Raw genomic sequence first — 25,601 nt, 5'->3', positions numbered from 1 at the left:
AAAACTTTATTTTTCTTTTGAGTGACAATTTGAGAAAATTTGGAATCAACCTAAAAAAATTTATTTTTGGCCCTGTTACCAATTTATTTACCATGTAAATCAGCTAATTGAGAAAAGGGTAGGAAAGAGACTGGACATAATGCTCTGCTTGTGTTGTACTTATGAGAAGGACCAGTTACAGAGATTGGAGGAAAGTTTGCTGTATTTTCATATCTCTAGATTTGGTTTCATTACAAAACATCACGACCTTCAAGGCATGCTGTAATGTCTAAAGTTCCCAGGCATTTAATAGAGATTTGTAGGTGGGGACCAAGATCAAAGTTCTGTCCTCTTTTGTAGTAAAGATGATATACCATGAGAAACTGAAGTGTCAGGGGATAAGGTTCTTGATCAGCCTGATAATTACAAAAACAATGAGTCATCAGGTACAGATGATGACATTACGCCAAGAGTTCAGAAGGTCTTAAATATAAATTGACTAAGCTGCTGGCTAAAGGCACTTCCCAAAGGAGTAGGGCCAAGTGAACATTGTCCCTTTCGCACGAGAGATCTGAGAACGATCAAGGAATTACTCTTTCATCCTTCATTGTATGCCTGAATACCTGAATTTGGTAAACTGATTCAAGTAACAGGGAAAAGGACTCATGCAAAAGGAAACTGTCTCTCTCAATCTCTTACGATTCATCATGTGTGTGCCAGTATCATAGCAGGCAAGGAGAGCTGCTTGACACAAGTTAACTCCGGTTAGAAAGGGCTTGTGAAAAGCTTCTGCAGGTGAAGCTACCGAGGAAGCCGAGTTGTCATGGAACAGGAGGACAAATACTGCTGGAGTTAAAAACTCCTTACCTTATCACAGCACCTTGTCATCTCTGCAACCCTACAGCACGTGCAACACTTGTACCCCAAACAGTAGTTTTGCTGTCCCTTTTCCTCAGCATATCAAGAGGGAAAAGGTCAGTCTTTCTTCCTGGCCACAATTCTTAACCCAAGCCATCACAGGACAGGAGGGATGTGAAGGTGGTGGGGACAAACATGTTTAAAAACTTTGACTTGCTTTGCCAACGACCCTTTGCATTGCTGCCACAGGCAACAGCTGACAGACGAGAGAGGGAGAAAACCATATCCCAAAGCAAATGGAACTGTCCGTTGGCCTCTCAGGAGGAGTTGGCTGTATATCCTGGAATGCCTAACGTTCAGAAAATTTATCTTGGTAAAGGCTCAGGAAAATGTATGTTTTTATTTTACCCAAAGTAAAAATATTGGTCAATGTGAAATTAAAAAGTGAAAATAATACTCCCCCTTGTAAAAAATTCCAGCCTCCTACATTCACTGTATTCCATAGACTTCTAAAACAAATAACATGCATTTTATGTGTTTTTTTCCTACTAGCATTTTATTGGTATTTATAATGTAGCACAGAAGAGACTTTTAAGAGGGAAAAAGGCAAGTTACAATAACATACCAAAGCATTTAGAAAAGGCTGTGATTGCACAGGATACAGACCATGCTACTTCCCTTTCTTTCAAGGTGAAGAACAGAAAACATCAGGCAAGCAATGCAAATCCTTTCTGTTGCCACAGGGGCACACATTGGCATAGAAGGAACATATTTCAGGAGGTCACTTTTCATACCTCCTATTCTGAGTTCAAGCAAAAGAACTAGGTCTACAGACACACAGAAGTAGTATCTTTAGATACCCACTAATACAATGGGTAGCAAACAACCAAAAAAAAAAACCACCAAAAACCCACAAACAAATATAGGAGGCTATGCTCAACTAAAACTTAAGTGCATATGTAGGACAAAGAAGAACAGCCTGAGAGCCCCATAGTTTTTGGAAGACACAGCACTACTGATAACAGAGGTTCTTTCCACTGCTGTCCCTTAGTCCTCAGCATCGCTGTAAACACAACAGCTCAGTGCTATTTCAGAGTGGCAAAATGAGACTGCACACATATAGCACCCTAACACACATCTGACACTAAGACATACAATGAACAATTGTTTTCCTTCCAGTGTAAGACCATATAATCGTTGCTTAGTTCAAGTTGTCTCAGTAAATACAGGGTACTGAAGTAAATTTAGCTTCAATTAGTTATATTAATACCCACGGCTCTCAATCAAGCATGTTTCTACCGTAGTGCCCTTAAATATGTTTTATGTTTATATATTAAGCCAGAAGGTCTTTCACGGATCTGCTTTTTTAAGAACCGTAGTCAAAATAAAGACATCAAAGTAATAAAAGCCTGGAATCTAATAATAATAATAATAATACACTAATTCCAATACCACAGAATGGTAAAATTCCTTCATATTTCAGCAAACAATCTGTCTTTCTTATGGGCTATAAATGTGCAGATGACTAAGGCAGTCTGAGGGGGTGGAAAGGCATGTAGAAGTGTTCTGTGTTGCAGCTTGTTAACCGTTCCAATGGAAGCAGAGTCCACCGCCTCTAACGAGCTCACTATTTTAAAACAAAGATACTGCAACAACTGTACAGATCACTGGTGCCCCTAGTTAGAGAAAATATAGGCTTGGCTATTGTTCCTTCTAAGGTAAAACAAACTGTAATCTGAGAGCATCAAAGCTATTCTCATCACTTATGAAAGAAGCGTTCAGTGTGCCATCTCTGAAAAAGTACACAGAGGATGGAAAAATAAAAACAAATAGTATATTAAAAATAGTGCTATGATGGCTACTATCCAGTCGTTAGCCCCTGCTTTATTTAGTTTTCTTAAGCATAGAAGCTTATAATGTGTGGCCGTTACATTGGAGAGTTTCTGGAAGGTTTTGGATTAGAGCATTAGTTTAACATTAGATATTAGAACTTGGAAAAAGAAGGGAGTTCCTGGTACAACAACAGACACAGCTACTAATGCCTCTCTCATGCAACAGTGAAAATTAGTCTGAGGTTGAGAAAGAGGCTGCTCCTAGAACCAGTAGGAACATGATAACCATGTTGCATCACTGCACAGTTTGGTGAGACATACAGGAAATGGGGAAGCTCTCAGGGAACCAGAACAAGAGCTTAGAAAAAAAGAACCTTGAGAGAGGAACCTAGACAGTGGGGAGGAAGCAGAAAAGAGGCTGAAATATGAACAGATTGAAACAACCCCAAAAAGCAGCTCTGCTAAAACTAGTACACAAATGAGCAGCAGGCTCTGTCACAGCCATTTCTATCCCAAAACTAAAGAGAATGAGAAGAGCTGGGAATGCAGTGGGCTCTGCTCACACGACAAACTGAAATCTCCACAAGAGAAAAGAGCCTGGTCTGTGTAGCATGTTTAGTTCCCATGGTGGAAGAGGTTCTCAATCAGAGCTGCTTCTATAACAGATCATGAAGTTGTTGGTACTGTCCTCTAGGAAGAAGTAGAAGTGACAACATCAAACAGCATTTTTCTATTTGAGGCTGCAGTTACTTACTTTTCTTTTCCCTTTACTGACTGACCAAGCAGACAGCTCCATCTAGAATTCTTGGCCTTCTGTGAAGAACATATGTAGTGTTTACTTAGGAACTAGCTTTCTGTTAGTAACCCATGCCTCCACAGATAACTTTTCATCATAGTTTCTTACTTAGTAATTGCTGTTTGCTTGAGTATTTTAAGAGCTGGTCTAAAACCAGCAACATCTGAACCATCTCAAGCTGCTGGAAACTAAAGGTCATTGGAGTTCTCTGGTGAAACTTATTTATTGAAAATAACGGTTCATCAAAATCTACATATTTTCCCCAAAGTCTTTATTTCAGCCAAGATCTGATGAACGCCTGTCTTGGCATGTCTGGCTTCCAGCCAGTCTGTCTACCGAGCTGTGGAGAAGCCCACTTTCCCTGACTTCTCTCTATGCCCCTCTACTGGAGATCTCAGAACTACGTTCTTACCTGTCTGGAAGCCTTGCCAACCTCAGTCTAACCAGAACTTATGGGATCACAGACCCTTACCACATGCCCAGACACAGCTTTCAGGGTCTGCAGCCTGTGGGTGTCCAAAGGATGACATTTGTCACCATACTGAATAATCCCAAAGCTTTCAGATTCCCAGTTCTGATATCTACACAGGCTGCCTGTCTCCCGTACTGCTCTGCAAGTTGGGAGCTAGGTGGTCTAGAGGTCTTGGGTCTCTGCTTTCAGGACAGGCTGAATGATGGACTGTGGGTCCTGGAAGCCCTGGCATGTACAGAATTCCCTCCACTTTGACTCTTCTCTGCAACTCACAGCAGTAAAACTGACCAGAATTATGTCGGCCTCCATCAGTCAGCTGAGTGCTCCCTGCAGCACAGTTCATTTCGGATATACCACGCTTCCTGTGGTTTTGGCTTTTGTCAAAAATGGGGGATAATTCTCCCTTCTTCCTTCCTCCAACCTCAAAGAAAACACTAAAATCTATGGCAGAATGGAAATTCAGTTTCCTGGCCAACTCTACCTGCCCTGTTAGAAGCAACTTATTTGGCTATTTCATGACACTATCCAGAGATCTCTGTAATGCAGACATTGGTATTTCAAGGTCTGTTTTCTACAGCTCTTCTCTATTAGGGAGAGATTTATTTTCCTTTCACCAGGCAGAGGAGAATGCACCTTGCCCTGCAGAGGCATTTTCAAATTTTGAAATAGGCCCTTCTATTTCCAGCATTTTCTTTGAGATTGCTTCAGTCAGTGCTTGATAAAGTAACCTGCGTTGTATCAAAGTGTTGGTGCAGAAGCCCCAGGAAATCATAATTTTCCAAAACCTTTATGCTAAGTCTCTCAACTCCTGCTACAGTAGCTAATACAGTATGAACAATACTGAGTCACTCATCCTCTTAAACCTTTGGGTCCCTGTGTCTAAAAATTAATTCCTTTAGGGTTTGTTGGTTTCTAGATATAAGGGGCTCAGTCTAGGATACATAACACTGTCAAGAATATGAAGAAAAAAGCAAAAGCATCTTCAGGAAGTATAATTGAAAGACTGGCAGAGCGCTCACAGAACATCAAAATGGTGTGCAACATACCCAAGCTTGTTTTCCTTTCCAGTTCACTGAGCGTCAGGCGTAATTTAGAGCCTGATTCAGTACAAAATACACCCCCCAGTTTCCCTACAGTGAAAGCTTGCACAAGGCTTCTCTACGTTGAGCCTGAATGAGTTCTTTTCTAAATCAGGCAGGCCCTTAGGAATCCCAGCACACATACGTAAGCACGGCTGGAAATGGGGAAAGAGAAGGGGGCAGAGACCGCCTGCTGCAGCGCAGGCCTGATCTGTGTAGCAGACCAGAAGGTCACAGCAGAGGGTGGGAGGAAGCACTGTTCTGCTCCATTCGGGCAGAAGAATTTTATGTTTGTTCAGAAGCACGAGAAATTTTGAAACGCCATATAAGGGCCGAGACTCAGGCCCTGCTGGAAAAACCTGCTGGAGCCGAGCTCTGCGCATAACTCATATGAACATTAATGAGAGTTAAATGCATGCATTGAAAGAAGAATAGACCCCTTAGTGATTTGTCAAGATAAAGTTCAAAATAACTTTGAATGCTCAGAGGTAAATATTATGTTTAGGAATTAAAAACAGCAGAAGCAGTGGAACAATTGCCCATAATGAGATCCAGGAACAATCTACCCACTGTACCAGGTTTTCATTAGAGTTATGGCCTGCAGCCATACCACCTTGTGCTGTGATCTTAAACGCTAAGGCAGGTTGGGCTGCTTAGTATTTGGAGGGGAGACCTCCAAGCAAGCTTACCACTGCAGGAACAGCTTAGTGATGCCATAGATAATGTTCTTTCTTCTGACTCAGTATTGGATCCAGGTGTTAGTAGATCTGAAGGTCTTTTGTGTGAGATTAAATCTAATGATCTGGTGATCTGTGGTCATTACAGTATGCCTGTCCTTTCTCAGAAGCGTTACAATGTCACTTTGAAATGGCTACCGCATTTCACTGTAAAGGCGGTTGCATGTCAATGATAGGTAAGTGATGCCAATGGAATATAATAAGAAGCTAAGTTTGCCAGTATGGGGAAAATGGTTCAAGTCCCCAAAGGTCCAGAGGGGTGCTAAGAAGTGTTTACTGCATTATTTTTAAGGGTCAGTGTGCAAACCTGTCCTGGATACATTGTTCAATCTTGGAGCTTTGCTAAGTGAGGGCACTTTTAACCCCACGGTTAACATGGAGGTCATCCCATGCACCTAAACCCCTGCACACATGGCTAAACGGCCTCTGCAGCAGCACCTGAATCAGAGTCTACAAAATGGGCCCCAAGCTGTTACCAGTAGAGATGGAGGAGCAGCTCCAGAGGACGGTCAGCTGTCTGGCTAATGGCAGAACAGCAAACAGCTTGTCAATTGTTCCCCCTGCTCTCAAATCTTCTGGGATTAAAACCCTCTGGCATTAGCCCTGCAAAGAACTAGGTGCATATTCAGTTGAATATGAACTGAATAGTTGAACTGAATAGTTCCCTATCTAAATCAATGGGACTATATGCAGTGCACAAAGTTAAAGATGTATCTGACTCTGAAGAATGAGGGTATAAATGAGCAGTGCAAATATGCAGTTCCTAATTGATGGTCTTGATTTATTAACGTCCCCCGTTGTCAGCCAGGGCACTGTACTAACATCGTTTTGTTTGTCTGTGTAGGACATGATCCTGAATACTGCTGAGAGCCCTTGAATCTGTAGTGCTGAGAGGGCTGACTTCATTGGAAATTCACTGAAATGCATCAATTGGAGTTCATTGAATTCAATGGGATTTGAGAGCATTTGGCATCCCTTAGGAGGCAATTAGCACCTTCCAGAAAACAGGCCTTAGGAAGTTCAGACAGGTTTTCCTCTGGGTTTTGGGGCAGTTACTATTTGTATGTAATAAATAGCCATTTTAATTTTTTGCTTTCATTTTCAAATATAATTTTGAACAGAGCTTGGGCCGTCTATTATCATGCTCGGACAGGACACAGCAACAAGTCTGGTACTGATATGTAACTTACTGCTGGTTTGCTAGAGCTGGGTTGCTAGCTTGTTTTAATTTGGAAATGCATTATAATAACGTCACCCAAGCAATACTTCTCTCCCTTTTGCCACGCTTTCAAGTTTTTTTTTTACTCATCTTCATGATCCAAATAATGACCTGCTCAAGGCACCCATACAATGTCCAATAGTTGCTCATCTCTGACTTCTTGCATTGACAAGCAGAAAGCCATGAGTCTGCCGGTTTTAAGTGGCTTCCAGGGTATGTCATAACTTGTGTTTGTACACGGGCCATATTTTCTTAACATCCTAGCTTTACCATTGACTTCATGGGAACAAGCTGGGTCACATAAACCAGCTGGTGATACATATTTGTGAGGAGGAGGGAAACCATCAGCATACACTACCCGCTGTCTTATATCAAAAACTCTTCCAAGTTACTGTAGATGGGGTTGGAAACTGGAGCCATAAGAAAAGCCCTTCCTTAACTTTGATATTTTTCTTTGCACAAAATAAACTTGGCCCTGGGATTTCACTCCTATTGCTACAGGCATTCTTCTTCAATGAGTATGCTTGATATCTGTATGTTATCATAACGCTGAAAAAATACTGTGGCTGTTCACCACAATGAAGACTTTACTACAGAAAATCCTGGATAGGCTCCTGTGACCTGACAAACTGCATATGAGATCAGTTATTCAGGACATCCTGGTGACCTACTTGAGTGAAAAGACGTTAAAGGATTTTCTACAAACAAAATGGTGGTCAGGGGAGAGAATTTACAAATTGAAAATATATATTATAGTCACTGATAAGGTTAAGGGAATCACTTAGAGACTGTTCAGAGAGACCTTCCAACAGTGCCCTGTGTTTGCAATAGCTCTAACTTCATTGGATAAATGAGATGTCCTTCTTTCCTTGAGGCATGATCCAAAGACCACTGGAGTCCACTGAAGCTTTTAAATCAAATCACTTCTGTATTGTCCCTTAAACAAAGATAATTTTGCAGGAAAATGAAGCATTGTAGTTAGATTTTGGCAACTAAGTATTTAATACTCATAAACAAAGAGTGCTTTAAAGTCTGCACACTTTCCCTTCTTTGCTTTGCTATTAACTTTTTTAAAGCTGTATTTCCTTCTAATGGCAAAATATAACACATAAGGAATCAGGTAAACAGCCAGTACTCAATACAGTCAGAAGAACTGAAGGGAACATGTCTCCATTTAGTTTCCAAATGCTGCTCTAATCTCTCCTAAAACCCTAACAGCTTCTACAGCACTGCATGGGAATCCTTATGCTTCAGAAATACATCTTATTTATCCATGCAATAGGCAGCTCAAGGCAATAGAAAAAATCCACATTAGAAAGAAGACGACAACTGTAATACTTTTACAGCATCCAACATTAGCCTTCACACCAGAAAGATGTAAACCACCAAATGTCAAAAGAGTGTATTATCCAGGATAAACTGAGCACTGCTGCCACTGTCAACTGCTTTAATACATATGCACTTGAAGTCCTGTCAGCAATGAGTGAAACTCCTGTTTATTTTTTTTAAAAGAAATACACATCCTTTTCTATCCAGATATTGCTGTAAAGTTCTACCAAGAGTTACACAAAGCAACTGCAAATAAAGTGAATGTACATAAATAACTTGGTCTGACTTTTTGTTTAATGTCCAAGATGATTGGAACAGATTGTATCATGAACTGCTTTCCCTTTGGCTAATTAAATAGCTGTCCCCACTTACCATAAAGCATATTCTTATTAAAACAAGTATCTATATTCACTCTGTTGGATAAATTACTTCCAAGTAAGTGCCATAAAGCCCATTACATTCATGCTTTAGAAGTGGATCAGGTCCAAACAGACAATCAAAGGATTTCACTGGGATTATTTTAGATTAGAAAAACTAGGAAGACATGAGGCACTGACAAGATCGTAAAGACATAAAGGATAAATTAGCAGTTACATACCAAACAAAGTACTCCAGCAGTATCCTAACATATTAAAAAAAGAGGGGGGGGGAGGGAATTCTATTGTATTAATCTAAGTCCAAGTGGAAATCTGTTTGTTCAAAAATAAAATGTCATAACTGTTATCTCCCATACAAATCAAATAGCTATTTCAAAGTTTAAAAAACAACAATATACAGAAATAAACCAAGTTAACCAACTAGTTGAGTAGGAAACTTATTCTTTCCACAAGTTCCTTTTAAAATTGAATAGAAAAGTAGAAAAGACCATGTTATGATTTGCCATATTAATGAGACATTATTGCATAACTGTACTTTTATTGCAGATATATTACCTGCTAAATGATGCTGTTTTTCCAGAAAAAGTTCACAGTACAGATTCTATGGGAATGTTTCCTGCTGACAGTTCCTAAATCTTTCAGAAGCTGTCAGCAACCTCAGAAATCAAGTTTGCAGTACCCTAGCAAGCAGAAGCACATGCATAGACTTTCTATTTTTAAACTGCAACTGAAACCGTTAAAGAAATGCCTTAAACATAAAAGGTTATTGAAAATAAGATCATCCTAACTTGTCAATCTAAAGGACGTAGTCAATTACATGTAATCTAATCTGTAATTTCTTTAAATACTTGACATATAAAAATCTGCTTTATTAACTTCTGTCCAAATGGTTTATCCTCAGAACCACATTAACAAATCCTTGATACTAAAATAAGTAAAATTTAGTAAAATGTTTCCACAGAGAACGCTGATCCACAACCCGTTTTATATTTACCCATACCCAGTCTTCCTACCACACATTCTTCCCCCATGAAACTCATGAAAATGATGGCAAAATCAACCAACTTAACAAAATTCAGCAAAAAAAAAAAAGGCTATAATTATGGTCAATTACTAAAGATGACCTGCCAGACTTTTGAAATGTCCCCATGCTTTGTGTCACTGCTATGCTCGTGTTCTGATTGTCATATTTTTTTGAATGAAGACATGGAGAAACCAGATGCAGTTGAATGTAACTGCTGGAAATGGGACTGTACAATACCACAACCTCCTGATTATATACTGAACAGGAGCACAAACACTCCTTACAAAAGTTTACTAGAAAATCTGATTACCAATGTTTCCATCAAATCTGATTGCTCCTTTTATTATATTGGCCATATTCATAGTGGTGCTCAGCAGTCTACAGGCACAAACTCTGTTACTGGTAAATGGGATTTTTATGACTAATTTCCCCATTTGCTGTTTGTTACAAAGATCTGCGCACATAAACCAGGTACACAATTTCATGACTATATTTTAGAATATCCCTTTGTTTTGGATTTCAGCTAGAAGATAACTTTCTTAAGTTAGAGCATAACACTCTAATATACAATATCCCATGATGCTTTTCAGCTGGCTGGAGCAACATAAAATAGCTAGAGAACTGCCACATCGTGAAAGGGAAATTTTCTCACAACAGACAAGAGTTTGAAGATTTTATTACCTCAAAACCAACCTCTTACATTCTTCAGGACTACGAATCAGGGCAAGGGTTTGTGTTCCAGAAATCACCAACTGGCAGAAAGCTTTCTGTGAAGACTATTTTACTTGTTGATCTCAGCTTAACAAGTAATGATTCAAATAGATGTGGATCAAGTTCAAGAGAGATGAGAAAAGGTGTCTTAGGGCAGTCATTCCCCCTAGCTTCTGGATGCTGTCTTGACACACATTTTAGCAGTCCAGCCCATAATCTATACATGCCTGGGTGAAAGGTACTGGCTACTCACAAATAAGAATGAACTAACTTGTAACTCCCAGATGGAATGTCACCAGAACGAACTGCAATCATTCTGAAGGGCAAACAAAATGTGCAGATTTTTAATCTTATCACCATGGAGGCTATAGGTTCTACAGCTTCAGTCACCCCATAGAAGCAAAACTTTCTTTCACTTATTATTTAAGAAAAGTAATGAGGATTTTTTTTTTGCTAGCGTCAATTAAGCTTTTCATATAAACACAACTTAACTGCAATGGGCACTACAAGTAGTGCTGAAAGAGCAAAACCCGAGGCCACGAGGGTTGCTCTAAAACCAAAGACCAGGAAGATAAAAAAATGAAAACATGGATTAAGATTTACTACAGAAAGAGAAAGGAAAGGATGGATCATAAAATATAAGAGTACATACACAGAAACACATTGGTATATTTATACACATTTTTGCATCTATATACGTATATCTATACACTTCCAGACTATACATTATTGGGCAGCATATGTTCAGCAAACAAGCAAAATGCAGTATAGTGTTTTCATTTGGCATAAGATTTGCAATAAGTCTAGAATCTTAAAAGTGTTTATATTGTTTTAATTAGTGCCAGTTACCTCTCTGCTGCCATGGATTGATGCAAATACCTTCACTTTAAAAACTGGAGTTTGCCTTCTGCCCTTAACTTCAGTTATGAAACCTCCCACTGAACCTCCAAGTAACATCAACCCAGCTAAAACTTTACATATCTGTTCTTCCAAAATAGGAGTTTGCTGGGGGTACTTGTTCACTTTTAATAAAGTTTTGGAGAGGCCAGGACAGGTGTTCAGCAAATACAGTTTGTCACATACTGTCTAAAGTTTCTCAGAAAACCACCAGTGTTGAGAACTACTTTTAGGGCTTCAGCAGATCTACAAAGCCCTGCTTGGTTTCAGTTCCCTACCTGTAGAGACAATGATCGTACTTAATTCCCTTCATAAAAACCTTTGATACCTATTGAATAAAAAGCACCTTACAAGCAACTCACACATACAGAATTGATTTTATATGTACTCATAAGTGAATTACACCTGTGGACACAGAAGAATGTACAGAATGGATTGGCAAGCTAATGTTCGTACAGAAGCAGAACTATAAAACTACAGTAACATTTAGAGTTAAACTTTGTTTTCTAAACTGCATGGAGTCTTAATACAAGCTTGAGCATTATGCTGCTATATGTTATGTACCATGAATGAACAGAATTACTGAGGAACTACCTACTAGAAACTTTGTTTCTTAACCTTCTTCAGAAGTTTGTCTTATCTTCAGGTTCAAATGATCACTCCAAATAAGCCATCTTAGGAAAAACTACCAGCATTGTTACAGCTAAGTTTCTTATACAAATCATATGCTGCTCACACAAATTGAATATACTTATGAGTGGATTGAATAACAGTTTTTGAAAATACTCAAGTCTTTAAAATTGTTTTCATTTGCATATATGGAAATGCCACTACTTTACCTCCAAAATCTTGTAAATTTTTCCAATGAATGTGCTAAAGGACCTCTCAAAATCATTACACAGATACTTTTACAAGCATGCACTGAGTTTCTGCAAAGCAAGGTAGTATTTTACTGTGTATGAAGTCTTCTGAAAAGGACTGATTGTATTATACACGAGATTACTTACTAGAATTGTTCACTTTTCTGTGTGAATTTTCAGATATATGCCTCATGGCACAACTAGTGGGCTGAATCACTTTTTCAGGTAGTATATTTTAGCGAGTGTTTGGTGGTTACACATATGCAAACAGACTAGTGGGAGCACAAGAAACAGCACCAAAGACGAATGCTAATATTTATGGAGTTAGAGCATTAAGCTGGCTTGGAAACAGAATCATTTTGTTTATCCAAAATCCAGCTACAATCTAGAGGATGCAAACTTCTAACCACCATGCTAAACGTGACAAGAACTAGTAAGAGCCAGCTCAGTTTAAAATCTAACTGTGGTTAAAAAACAGGAATCAAACCATGCTAGCTGTTACATAGATTTTTATTATTTTTTATCTGATGGTCTCTGTGGGCTTTTGTTTGTTTTTAAATCTTAGCAGGCACCTATCATCAGCTATGCTGCCATTGTATCCTCTAGTCAGCCCTTGCAGACATCACATGCCCTTCAGACTTTCATCCGCCCAGAGCACCTGCTTCATAGCTAACGCAGAATCTCTCTTATGGTCTCTCCATGGTCCTTCTCAACTGAGACCTGGTATCTGTAAAACCTTTGGGACTCTCCTATCCAAGGAGTTGTAATTCTTATCTTCTTTTCAGACTTGTTTCTTTCATGGCAACATGCTGTGCTAGAGGCCAACTTTCTTTTTATCAAGTTCTAACAAGCCTCGTAAAAGATACCACCTCAGATCTGATTTTTATCCTTAAGTGAATGAACAACTTCTAAACACTTGGGAATTGCTAAAATGAGAAGAAAGGGGTTCCTTTTTGTGTCACGCTTAGTTGTGTAATTTTGCTTTTTCAGCCTTTCCCAATGGCAAGTCCTTCTCCCTCTCTTCTACAGCCCTCTTCCTGAATACTTTACAGCTATTTGCTGGTTCCCCATAAACCTGTCTCTAATATCCATTCTTCCCTGGGCCCACAAACATGAGCAGGATCTATAGCTGAAGGTCATGGAGGTATCTTCTGTCTTAAGTAAATGGACAAGGCCCCATTTTTCCTTTGGAATATTTCCTCTAATCAAGAAGGAAGTGCACCTACCTGACAGGATGCTGTTTTGGTCTTTTATCAGCACTGCTGTACAACTGCATTTAGGACTCTCTGTGCAGTAGTGGATTAACCATTAGTTCTTCTTTCTCTCCCAGGGGTTACAATGATTGCCTCCTTAGAATTTCACCATGACGTTGTGCCTGGAAGGGAATGGGATAGAGTTAAACCAGGAGTTCCTTAGATGTGAACAAGTGGCCCTGTTGTTAGATGACCATGCTGACTACTCCTGCTTAATTTCTACAAAAAAAAACAAACATTATCCATTGTCTAACAACTGAGCCCTAATAGCTCTTTTGCTTATGGCTGCTATTGAAATAAAGCAATAAATCTATCCATACCAGCAACACCTTCTTTCTTAGGGAATGAATACAATTTATCAACTCCAAAAGTCACACTGCTAATACAATCATAATTTAGAATTTCCAAGAACCCTGTGGACAGACATAGCCTCGCAGATAGGAGAGTCTATCTTGCTGTCATTCCAATGTTGAGGACAAGAATAAAGAAGTCATTAAATATTTTAGTAAAATAAGGTTATTTCCCCAGACTTTTCTTTTTTGCTGTATTTAATAGAACCATGTCAGATAACAGATCCATCTAGCCAAGTATCCTGGTCTCTGACAATGTCCAGCAGACACTGAAAAACACAGGCACAGAGATAAGTATGTACCAACATTTAACCAGAATATTCTTCCAGCAGAGACACCTGCTGTTGTATACAATGACCCTTGATGGATTTTTTTTCCCCTTGATCTACCCCTATCATTTTTAAACCTGTATAAAATTTTAGCATTTACACCATCATGAGACAAGGATTTCCACAGTGACAGCCCATTGTGTTATGAGGGATCTCCTCCTGTCAGGTAGTTTCACTTAGAATTCCAGCTTCTTTTTAAGCCACACTTTTTACAGAATCTTTGAAAAACACTTTTTTTTTTTTAAACTTACCCTAAACAAACGTTTCCCGTTAAAACACTACATTTACGCTATTACATAAAAAACAGAAAATAAGGATTAAAGTCAAAAGGAAATAAGAGCCACTAACCTATGCTTGTTACACGAACCAAAAACAACCAGGAAAGATAGAGTTAATTTTTAAATATCAGTTCATAAGATAGGCTGTTAGGTGCCATTAACTAGTTAGGATTTCCTAATTGTTGTTATGGAGTTATTATCTAGAATGCTGCATTTTTATCCCAGTCTCACTGCTGCCATTCTGTAGCAGGCCAAGAAGCTGTGAACTATCACTCAGCTGATGAAATGGAGCTGGGCACCTCATTAAGCCAACCAACTATGTGCCAGTTCTTTCTACTTTGCAAGCTATATCTTCCATAACCTCTCAGCCCTTCTGGAACCTCAGCTGAATTAAGCACAAGAGTGACTGGAGGGAGTCATGTACTGCGTCCTTACACCTGTGTTAAATAACAAAGCATCACAGGGGCTTACCCCATAGTAAAATGAGGAGGAAAAACAGCTTTGTGAATAACGTATTTATTTCAATCCTCATAGAGTTCCTTTAGTAATGTCAGAAAGCAGTGGCAACTCCTTTTTATCTTTACTGTTGTCACTTCTCTGAACAATGGGCTTTTCTCCTGTTGTTGGACAGACATGAGAAAAGCTTCAGCATCAGACTGAAGTTGGCCTGCTTGCCTGCAAGCTGTCTCTTCAGAAGAAGGCAGCTGGAAGACAGTCTTCGCTCATGTTCCAAATATACCGTGCCATAGGATGCAGCATGGTTTCCTGTAAGACAGGGCATAAACCCTTCCTGGCTAGAAGGAAGGAACAGCATGGTGAGGTTCATGTAGACTGGGGGATAACAGCCACTCCTTTCTGTCCTGGGCAGCAAAGCAGAGTGCTGACCCACTGCACAATCACTCTGAGGGACAGTCACTTCTTGCCCTGCAGGGGGACAGCTGGCTTCTGGACAGGCACAAGGCTTCTCCCATTCTTCATGAGGACTGCAGAGCCTGATCCTCAGCTGCCCTTGCTTTCATTCATCCCGTCACACCCTGCGAGGTGGTCTCAGGAGAGCAGGGACCTGCCCTAACTGTGCTACTCTGCTCTCAGAAGTCCTGCCTGCCACACTGCCCATTGAGTGTGGAAACCTTGGTCAGGGCACGTGCAGGGAGGTGGCAGCCAGGTGTCCTCATTGCCAGCCCTACTGCTCAGGCTCCCCACAGCTACACGAAGACGTGACCAAGAAGAGCCTTTTCTGCCTGCTGGCTTCAGAGGCGCACCAAACACAAAAAGCAAAGGTGGGCAAGGCTCTGTCTCTCTCCTTAGTGACTGATGAATTGGATGACAAAAAATAGTTGCAGATGATGTATTTATACACATTAAAGTACATAAAATATTTTTTCTGGCTTGCGTATCCTTTAAAATAGACCTGATTGTCTCAAATAAAACTTATACCATTTCCATACGAGGACCCACACAGAGCAGAATGAACTTCCTACCATCACACAGTAATTTCTTTTGAAATCTTTACCACACAGACAGCGTGGCAAGGCAGAGTGTTGAAGACAAGTGCTTTCAAGAGATACTAGACAATGTAGTGAAGTACAGGCATGGACAAGTGCCTTGTAAAGGTAAGAACCCCCTCTACTGACCTTAAGATGATATCTTCCCAACAGACCAGAAGTACAGCTCGTACATGTGCATAATTATACACACTGTATGGTCTTATAGACGTGCATTAATATATTCACAGACTTGCAACATACAAATTCCAGCTATTAATATGACAATATTTTCTCTCTAGAGATGTATCAATACTGGTTTATTTCTAAGGTCTATAGCTAATTTCAACTCCAGGTCATACCAACCTCATGTAATAGCATACCCATTTATCAAGTGTCATACTACATCACCAAGAAAAACTGAAAGTTTAAATGCTTTCTAAGTCAGTTCCTTTTGCCAAGAGTATTTTGGACAATGCCATCTGCCCAAGGGTTTATTTCTACTAAGCAGTGTCTTAAAGCCCTGTTGGCCGTGGGGCTGCATCCATTCTTCACATACAAATCAATGGATACCCTTAACTTCAGTGACAAGAGGGTAAGGTTTCATGCTATAAAAATATAACGCCCACAATATTTGTCAAATCAACTTCATTCTGAAATCCTCTGTCACTGCAAAAAAAAACAAACAACTATTGGCTCACTTTAAAACTGAACTGTGGTTTAAGACCAAGTGCTAAATCAAATCCAGTCATATATAGCCTAGGATTTAAATATATGTTTTAAAGTGACAGCTAAAGAGCAGTTTGGGCACCACATCCACCAGCTAATTCATGTTTAAAATAAATCCGATGCAACCTGAAGTACATAGTATGTTTATACTTCAGAATGCAGCATTGGTTGGGATATCTGAGGCAATTCAGTGTCAGAAATACATAAACCATGATCATCCAGCACTCAGTGAGTCCAATATGCTCAGAGAAACTTGATTAAATCTCAAGTAACCTTACCAAGCACGGAACTGGGTGGTATAGTATACTATATAAGGTATACAGTGTATACTCATCATTTCAAGGTCAGCTAGTTAAAATACATCTATCCATATCTGTTAGGAAAGAGTTGAAAGTCTTCTAATTCAAACAAAGCCTCAGAACTGATGTATGAAGAACAGTTAGACTAAAAGGAGAGAAAAATGCGTGTGGCAAGACAGCCCAGGATGATACAGAGATAGGACATGCTAAAGGAGAAAAGCTAATCTCTCAGACATTGCATCAGTTTAGGTTCTCTTTATATTCCCTTAACATACTCCTGGAATTGTCCTTTGCTAGTAAGCCATTTCCTGAAAGCCTGAAAGGCCAACTGTTCAGTACCATAACATTTAAAATTTCTAGAATTAAGTAATTAGAAAACAATATGCTTGAAGAACACAAGACCACTCAAGGCTTGAAAGTGATCAATAACAGCACAAGTAATTAAGTTTTTTTTAAACAAAAACCTTTCTATACAACTTCAGGTATCAGTAATAACGATAATTATTACTTTCATGATCATTAGATTGCTAGAGGATATTTGAATGCCAGCATTTAAAGATGGAGTTTTTATCTAACTCATCCTTGGAAGGCTTCACTGGCAGGCAACTTGAAGTACTTCTTCAATATCAGCAGTAGCATAATGTAATGAGAAAATGAGCTGATAACTTGTGAAGTCAACATCATCTTCTGTTCTGGTAGAGGGCAAATTTAAGTGATTCCTGCTATTTCTGTCACTTAGCTCAGCCATTCCCTTTTATCACACCTTATATTTGTGTTGATCCCCAGGTAGGGCAACTGAAAGCTTTTTTGTTGACAAGAAATCCAGGTACTGAGGTCAGCCCTTCAATGCTGAAATGTATGATTAGCAGGTAGAATTAATCTAAAACTATCCTGTAGTTCTCTTAACTCCTAAAGCAATTGCTTCATTCCCACTAGCAGCACCTTTGTACACAAGTACATTAAGTGTTAAGCCTCACAAACCACGAAAACCTGAGATAACAGTGGCTGTACATCAAGGTCCATCAGGTGGTGGATATCAAACTGCTGTTCTCAGTGCTGTGGGCTCCATATATTAGCACTCAGAATAGTTGAATCAGCACACAAGTCCATTTCTTGAAAGGTATTAATCTTTTTAAAGGTGAAGAATTAATAACAGAGAGAGAGAGAAAGGGTGAGAGAAATGCAATCTGTTACAGGACTGGGAGAGTGCAAATGAAGATTAGAGCTGTAGTTAGCTGTCGCAAGAGATTGCAGCCTCTGGTGAACAAACCCTCTCAACTCACTGGCATTTGTCACTCCAGCATTCTGGCCTAAATTACATTTAAAATAATTTTGAGACAGTGGAACTGCTCATAACCTGTGTAAAAGAGAATATTAGGATGGCAGGAGGCTGGAAGTAATGAAAGGTCTTGGATAGATTCTTTATTAACATGTATTCCATGCACAAGAAATAGGCAGAGAGGAACAAAGCAGTATGGATTTTCTATCTTGTATTAAACTACAAGATAGAAATAACTGCTAGCACAGAATCTCCTGAAAAATTTCAGAGACTCAGCAGGGCTTTTAAAATCATTTGTGTTTCTCTAATCCCTGTCTTCTACCCAGCCTACTACTTGATGTGTTTTTGATGTGTTTTGGAACAGGTAAACGAGGTCCAGAAATGCATATGCAGTAGAGATGCAGGCGGACCAAACACATCCTAATACAGTCAGTAGCTATGCTAAACCTTCCTGGGAATCGGCTGAAGGGACAAACTGGAACCATTGGTTTGAAAGCTGTTTTTTGCTATTTCCCATTTCTGCTGAATCAAAGCAGGATTAAGCCCTTCTGGGTTTGGGATTTTACCAGACTGCAAACTCAAGGCTTGCGTCTACACCATCACATTCACTGACAGAGGGACAGTGGTGCCAGATGCAAGGGAGGGCGCCCACTGCCACAGGGTGCAGTAACATATTAAGGTGTCTTCAGCTTCATGACCTGTTACTACCATTGTGTCCTGTCCTTATCAATTTTGTATCTCTTTATTTTTGCCATTGGTAGGAAGTATCAACGATGCACTTGAGAGCTGTTCTAACCCCCCCATTTTCATCTGCTGGAGGGTTCCATAGACAGGAAGCCCTAGACCCTACATCTTTCCAATCTCTTTCAAGCTTAGTGGAAAAACTCATGTGTGAGAGAGTGGCAAGACTGAAGTCAAATTCTTATTTTAGGCTTGCAAATTAATTTATGAGCAATGACATAGCAATGCTAGCTGAATATGAGCCAGCAGTGTGCTCAGGTGGCCAAGAAGGCCAACAGCATTTGGGATTGTATCAGAAATAGTGTGGCCAGGGAAGTGATTGTTCCCCTGTACTCAGCTCTAGTGAGGCCACACATAGTATTGTGTTCAGTTTTAGGCCCCTCACTACAAGAAGGTCATGAAGGCGCCAGAGCATGTACTAAAAAAGGCAAAGTTGGTGAAGGGTCTAGAGAACTAGTCTCATGAGGACCGGCTGAGGAAACTGAGGTTATTTAGCCTAAAGAAAAGAAGGCTCAGAGGAGAACTTACTCTCTACAGCTACCTCAAAGGAGGCTGTAGCAAGGTGAGGAGGTCAGTCTCTTCCCACAAGCATGAAGTGATAGAACACAAGGAAATGACCTCAGGTCGCACTGGGGAGGTTTAGATTGGATATTTGGAAAAATTTCTTCATCTGCAGGGTGGTTAGGCACTGGAACAGGCTGCCCAGGGAAGCGGTGGAGTCACTATCCCTAGAGATATTTAAAAGATGGGTACATGTGGTGCTTAGGTGCATGGTTTAGTGGTAGGCTTGGTAGTGCTAGGTTAACAGTTGGACTTCATGATCTTAGAGGTCTTTCCCAACCTGAATGATTCTACGATAATGTAATTGAAGATTTGTTATTGTTGTAGAGAAACATGCAAAAATCTGGTTAGAATACAGCACAGTGACAATGTTGTATAGCAGCCTTCCTACAAACTGTGGCTCAAAACACTGTACAAAGCATTATCAAGCAATGTTTTATATTAAAGAACGGAGTTATAAAGACACTGATTAATGAATTAAAACACTTGGTCATAAATCCAAAGAAAGAAAAAACAGCAAGCATAAGAGGTTGAAGATACATTTTGAGACAGATTTGAGAGGAGATAGAGACTCAGTGAAGCAGATACACAAGAAGCTTAGTCCATGTTGATAGCAGATCACAAGAAGAGTGTTGTACTGTAAGGAGCTATGATTAAGCATAGAAAAGGTCTAGAGAATGAGGGCAGGAGCAGTAACAAAGGAGCTGGTGTTCCACAACCTCGTCTCTCACGCTGTCATTAACCATTAGGAAATGGGATGAAGTACTATCCCAATTAGACTGGTGGCATTTACAACAGCCCATTTTGCTAAAGCAAAAAAGGACTGGTAGACTGGAAGACCATTAAAAAAGCAGAGTAGGTTGATCAGATCTGAGGGGTCCACTGAGAACAAAGCTGCAGGAATGGCAGAGGCAAGTGAAGGTGGGAGGATCTGGAGAGACAGTAGAGGACATAACTGTTTCTGCACCTACCTGACCATTTATATTCACCATCATATATATTGCACCATTTATATTCAGAAGGAACAAAACCAGATTTACTGGAGCGTGCATGCTATAAAGGGTGACATTCACAGGCAACATGAAAGGAGACACAAACCAGGTCTTTTACACTGAGGTCAATCAGCTGCAGTCAATTGCTAGACTCTTTCTCAGTCTATGCACACCTTAGTCACCCAAATACAAGTCCTATGCTAGGGACTCTGAATTAGTGTTTTGAAAAACTAGGACAAAAGTTACAGTTAACTGCAACAATAAGCTTAAATACACTGTGTCTGTCCATACAAATACATTTCTCTACCACTTTGCAAGTTAGCATATTGCTGAGAGGCAAACCAAGTGAGGTTCTAGATTAAGGCTGAAGCATTAAGTAAAATGATCTCTAAACCATTTGCTGTAAGGTCTTCTAGAAGCAAACTCCAACTTCCTTACGCTATGATAAAGGAGCAGGTAACAAGCCCAACCAAACACACCATTTAGCCACCAGGCCTGCAATGAGGTCCAGGCAGTACCTTTCTGGAAGTCAGCATACTCCGGGTAGTACTACATTGACACAGACGCTACTGATGCAGAGGTCACTGCAACACTGATGCCAGAGGGATTAAGAACTCAGATTAATTTCTCTGCAACATTGCAGATACATCTCTGGCTTGGGGGCTGGCTTAGATCATTAGCATTTTCCCATACCTTTTGCAACTCCAGAGACAAATCGCTGCTCTAGCAACAAATAACCCTTTTACCTAGAAAGGGATCCTTCCCTCTCTCCTGCTCAGGAGAGACAGCCTTTCACCTCATCCCTTTTTCTTCTGAAAGAGAGCAAAGCCTGTGCCAGTCTCTACTGATCTACGTGGAATTCATTTACAAAGAATTTCTATTGTAAGGTAAAGCAGATTCACCATGACTTAACACAAAATAATGTCTGAATATAATGTCACATTAATAGATACAGACTAAAAAGGTCAAACATTTTGCAACCACACTACTCTGTTCCTGGTCACAAGATAGCAGGAGTTAACCCTTTGTGTCAAGCTGCAGTGACCCTCCGCTCAGCATGACAAAGGAAGCCTACCACTGAGGTATCAGACCAGTCCTCGCTCCACCTTTCCCCTTTCAACATCACATGCTGAAAACATTTTCCGGGCACAGTACCTTGCCTTCAAAGCTAGGATAAAACTAGAAAGAAAAAATGGGAGGTGGAAGACAGGATTTCAACCTAGTTCGGTCTAATTTTTAAATGGAGTCAGTGTTTTTCATTCTAGATGCCTGCTTACTTATTCAACTCAAGTTCATTCTTAGGGGGATCTTGTCAATAAAGTCAAATCAGGCTCTCTGTGAGCAGTGAGGTTTTGAGGGTCTTTTTTGAGGGCTTCATTAAAAGCAGACAGTTTCTCTAACCTTTTAGCAGAACCTGTTATCTGATGACGTGAATTAAAGTCTCTCAAATGACTAATAATCATATCAAGGCTGCCATGTCAGCTTGTAGATTTGAATAAGAGGGTCTGAAAACATTTGCATGCCTCGATGTGCCAGTGCTAAGAAGCTAATGTGATAGTGCTGTCATAAAGCACTGGAAAGACATGACTTAATGTAATCTGTCATGTCATATGCTAATCTTCAGCCATTACTTGAGTGCTGTAAGTAAGTAGAAAGCATTTGGGAGAAATCCTTTTCAATTTCTCTGAGTACCACTTCTGCTGCTGGTCAGCTCAAATGGGTTTTGTGCATTTAATGCAGAGCTCAAGTCAAGTTGGTTTAGGTCACACTTAATTAACCAGCACGTTGATGGGTTGGGCTGGTGTAGCACTATGGAAGATGGGTATTCCTGATACTGCCTAACAAGTAAATATTTCATATGCTGGAGGAAAAAGAGACTTAGTCCTTGATAAGAAAATGTCCTTTCACAAAAACACTCTCTTTAGCAAGGCACTGTTTTCTGTGCCTCTCTTACCTTGCCTCTATACAGTTTAAACAAAGATGATTATAAATACTTAAAAACACTTCCATTTGTAACTACAAACTTTATAACCACCTGATGTGGAGTTGTCATTTAAACAATAGACAAGAGAAAGCTTTAAACACAATGTACTTTTTAATAAGAACAGAAGAAATGATCAAAGGGAAAATTTAACTTTACTTATTTGTTTTAGGAAAATGACACCAACATTTTTTAACACACAGCAGGTAGAAGAGGGAGAAATTCTCACAATGCTAAGTACAGCATGTGGGATGGAAAATGAAACATTAGTGAGAATGACAGAAATTTCAGGACAATTTTAGCAAAGTGTGAAGGGATTTTGAGTCAACACTTGAAGGTTATTTTAATAATAGCTACAGCCTATTCAAATAAAAGCTTAAGAACCCTGTGCCTTTTGCAGCTACAAGGATGTTTAGCAGGGCTCAGCAGTTTGCAGCATACCCCAGCTAAACCTGAAGGCTTTGTGTTTAAAGATTTCAGATCATTTCAATTAGGACTGCCATAAAGAACCATGGGAACACTACACCCACACCAAGAATAAGAAAACTTTCCTTGTTCCGTTTTCTTGGTGGTCACATTGGAATCAAATCCTGCAAAAGTCAGACATTTCATAGACCTACAGGAAACGGAGATAGACAATCTTTACAGTATTAGGTCATTTTGTTCATTCTCTTGCCAATGTTGGATTGTTCCCCACAGTAAATTGTGAAGTGGTTCATTCAATCTAAATTTAAAATGACTCATTTTAATAGGGCTTCCACCATTCCCAAAGGGAACATGTAAAGTATTCTTACCCTCCAGCATCAAATGTGCCTCTTCCCCTCTTCAGATCTAAGTTTTCCCCTATCTTACTATGGCCTAGAAGAACTCATGCTTTTTTGCAGACTCAGTTTCCCTTACTATTAAAACACTTGAAGAGTTTCCAATCAAGAAACAGTCTTCCCCTTATGGATGAATAAAATGATCCAAGATATTGTCAGCTCTGTATGGGATCTGCAATCCTTCAGTCTTTTAATGCTGGGTTAAAGACCTTTTTCCTTCCCATTTAATGTCTTCCAGTGATTCTTCAAACACTAATCTTTCAGAGACATTCCCCCCCCCCCCCCCATTCATCCTCTACTGATGACGCTATTACAATGAAATAAAGTTACCTGCCTTTTTCTGCATCATGGAGGAATGACAAGTTTTCCATTCTCATTAGAAATACCAGCTAGAAAGACAGGGACCATAGGAACACAAGCCTTCACCAGTTCAGTGTAGTTGAACAGCCTCAAGGCTGGAAAGACCACCAGGAGATGCATTATCTAAGTACTTTTGGTGTGAAATAACCCAAGGCCAGAGCTAGAGCAGAGTAATTGACAAGTTTTAAAGAGACAGCTTCCCTTATTACTGAAAGTCTTGCCCATAGCCCAACATCACTACAAAGTTTGCAGGAGAGTCAGCCAGAACATCAGTCACTATATTTAATTTACTCTTTCCTAACATAGACCATCCACCAGTCCAGCTTCTCAATTTTGTTTTTCTCCAAACTCCCTCCAAACTTTTGACAACCTTTGAATATAATGGTGCCCAGAACTAATAGGGACTGCACATCCAGAAAGTAAGGCTGATGCATTTGTCTTATGCTGATTTAAGGGGAAACACGCTATTTTATTCACCAACAGATAGAAGGGGACTATTTTTGTAGATGAACAGACAAGTTGGACTTTGGCCATATTAATTTGGTGGTCTCACACTTACCATTGCCAGGTAGCATGTTTTTCCAGAGCATTTGCCTGAAAACATCTACTCAAACTCACATTGGGTTTTTATCTTCAGTGCACTAGCTTGAGCTGCAACTCCAGTTTTGCAAAAAATGTACACAAACCAAACAAAAATAAAAAAAATGCCTTGGGTCCCACCTGAATGCAGGCAGGAAGGTCTGGGCAGTAGACCTAACACATTAATTCAAACTAACCAATGCAGCAAGATGACTTAACAGACATTTTAAACACACAGTTGATACTCTCAGTTTATTTCCAATGTATCATTGTCTTCTGAAGAGACCCACCCAAGGACTATCAATGCAGATTAATTTATGAAGGCACCTAGCCAGCACTGTGACAATATTTCCCAACCAGGAACAGGCCAAAACTACCTACTGATTTCACTTGTGGCAAGATATAGCCAGCCATCAGGAGGAAACACTTTCAATTATTGTCAGCTGAGTTGGTAGGCTATGACTCAGTGTCTGCATGCATGATTACACACTCAGTTATTCAAACAAAGCAAACACGGTCTAAGCTAGTTCAAAATTACTAGCTATTGGTCTACAGAGTAAAATTTATCAAGCATCATAGAAGTATGAAGCATCAAAAAGAAGAACGTAGAGACATCCCTTATTGTAAAAGTCATTTACAATAGGTTTCCAAAGTTTATTACAAACTTCTAAAATAAGATGAAATGTATCCTAAATTTTTCATGGTTTATGATCAATAGGCTATAGGAAGTAAGCTCAAACTGACAATATTAAACTATGAATGTTTGCATGCACCACTGCAGATAACTACCTGAAAGATCTAAGTCAATAATACAACAGATGGGAAAGAGGTTATTTCTGTAAGCAAACAGAATGACTTAAACTAGTACAAATCAGAAACCGAGACTCTCCAGCAAAAGACTTCCAGAAGTTTATCAAATTTATATCTATTAGTTATTTCTTCTTGTCATTGGTAGGGGAATTACTAGGATTAGAGAACTGGAATCCTCCACACTGCCTTCCTCATATAAACACGACCTTATACTCCAAAAGTGACACAGCAGTACCAGAAGGAGATAAGGCTTAGAGAGCCTAAGTAAACTAAGATTCAGAATTAATAAAAAAACACCTATTAACAACGGACCCACTATACAAAAAAAGTAATTTAAGGCAGAGAAAAGAATGCAACTGTTTAAAGCCTCCTCGGTCCGCATTAAACTGATTTCCTCAGCCTGACTCTTCCAAAGTTATCTAGGACTTGATTCAGCCTATTAGAGCAACGACAGTGGAAGGCACCTTATGGGCTAGCTTTCCATAAGACCCTGACAGTCAGATGAGGACAGATTTCTAAAGAGCTTGCTGTATGTATTTGCCAGTTGCAAGGTAATTTACTGATGAAATTTCTTACACTCTACTA

At 39.7% G+C, this 25,601-nt stretch overlaps 1 protein-coding gene across 6 annotated transcripts in view; it reads right to left on the bottom strand.

The window, feature by feature from the left end:
* The window catches only part of LOC310903636 (uncharacterized protein), a 503,466-nt gene that overhangs the window by 218,634 nt on the left and 259,231 nt on the right, over positions 1-25,601 (bottom strand). For all 6 annotated transcript variants that reach the window (XR_014587628.1, XR_014587629.1, XR_014587630.1 and 3 more), the window contains one exon: positions 13,397-13,545. The gene's annotated coding sequence lies outside the window, so the exon portion shown is untranslated. The remainder of the gene's footprint in view (positions 1-13,396; positions 13,546-25,601) is intronic.

Source organism: Anser anser (genome assembly GCF_964211835.1).
Source record: "Anser anser genome assembly, chromosome: 8".
Lineage (NCBI taxonomy): Eukaryota > Metazoa > Chordata > Aves > Anseriformes > Anatidae > Anser > Anser anser.
Note: the sequence above shows the minus strand (reverse complement) of the source record. Positions and strands in the feature narration are given on the sequence as shown.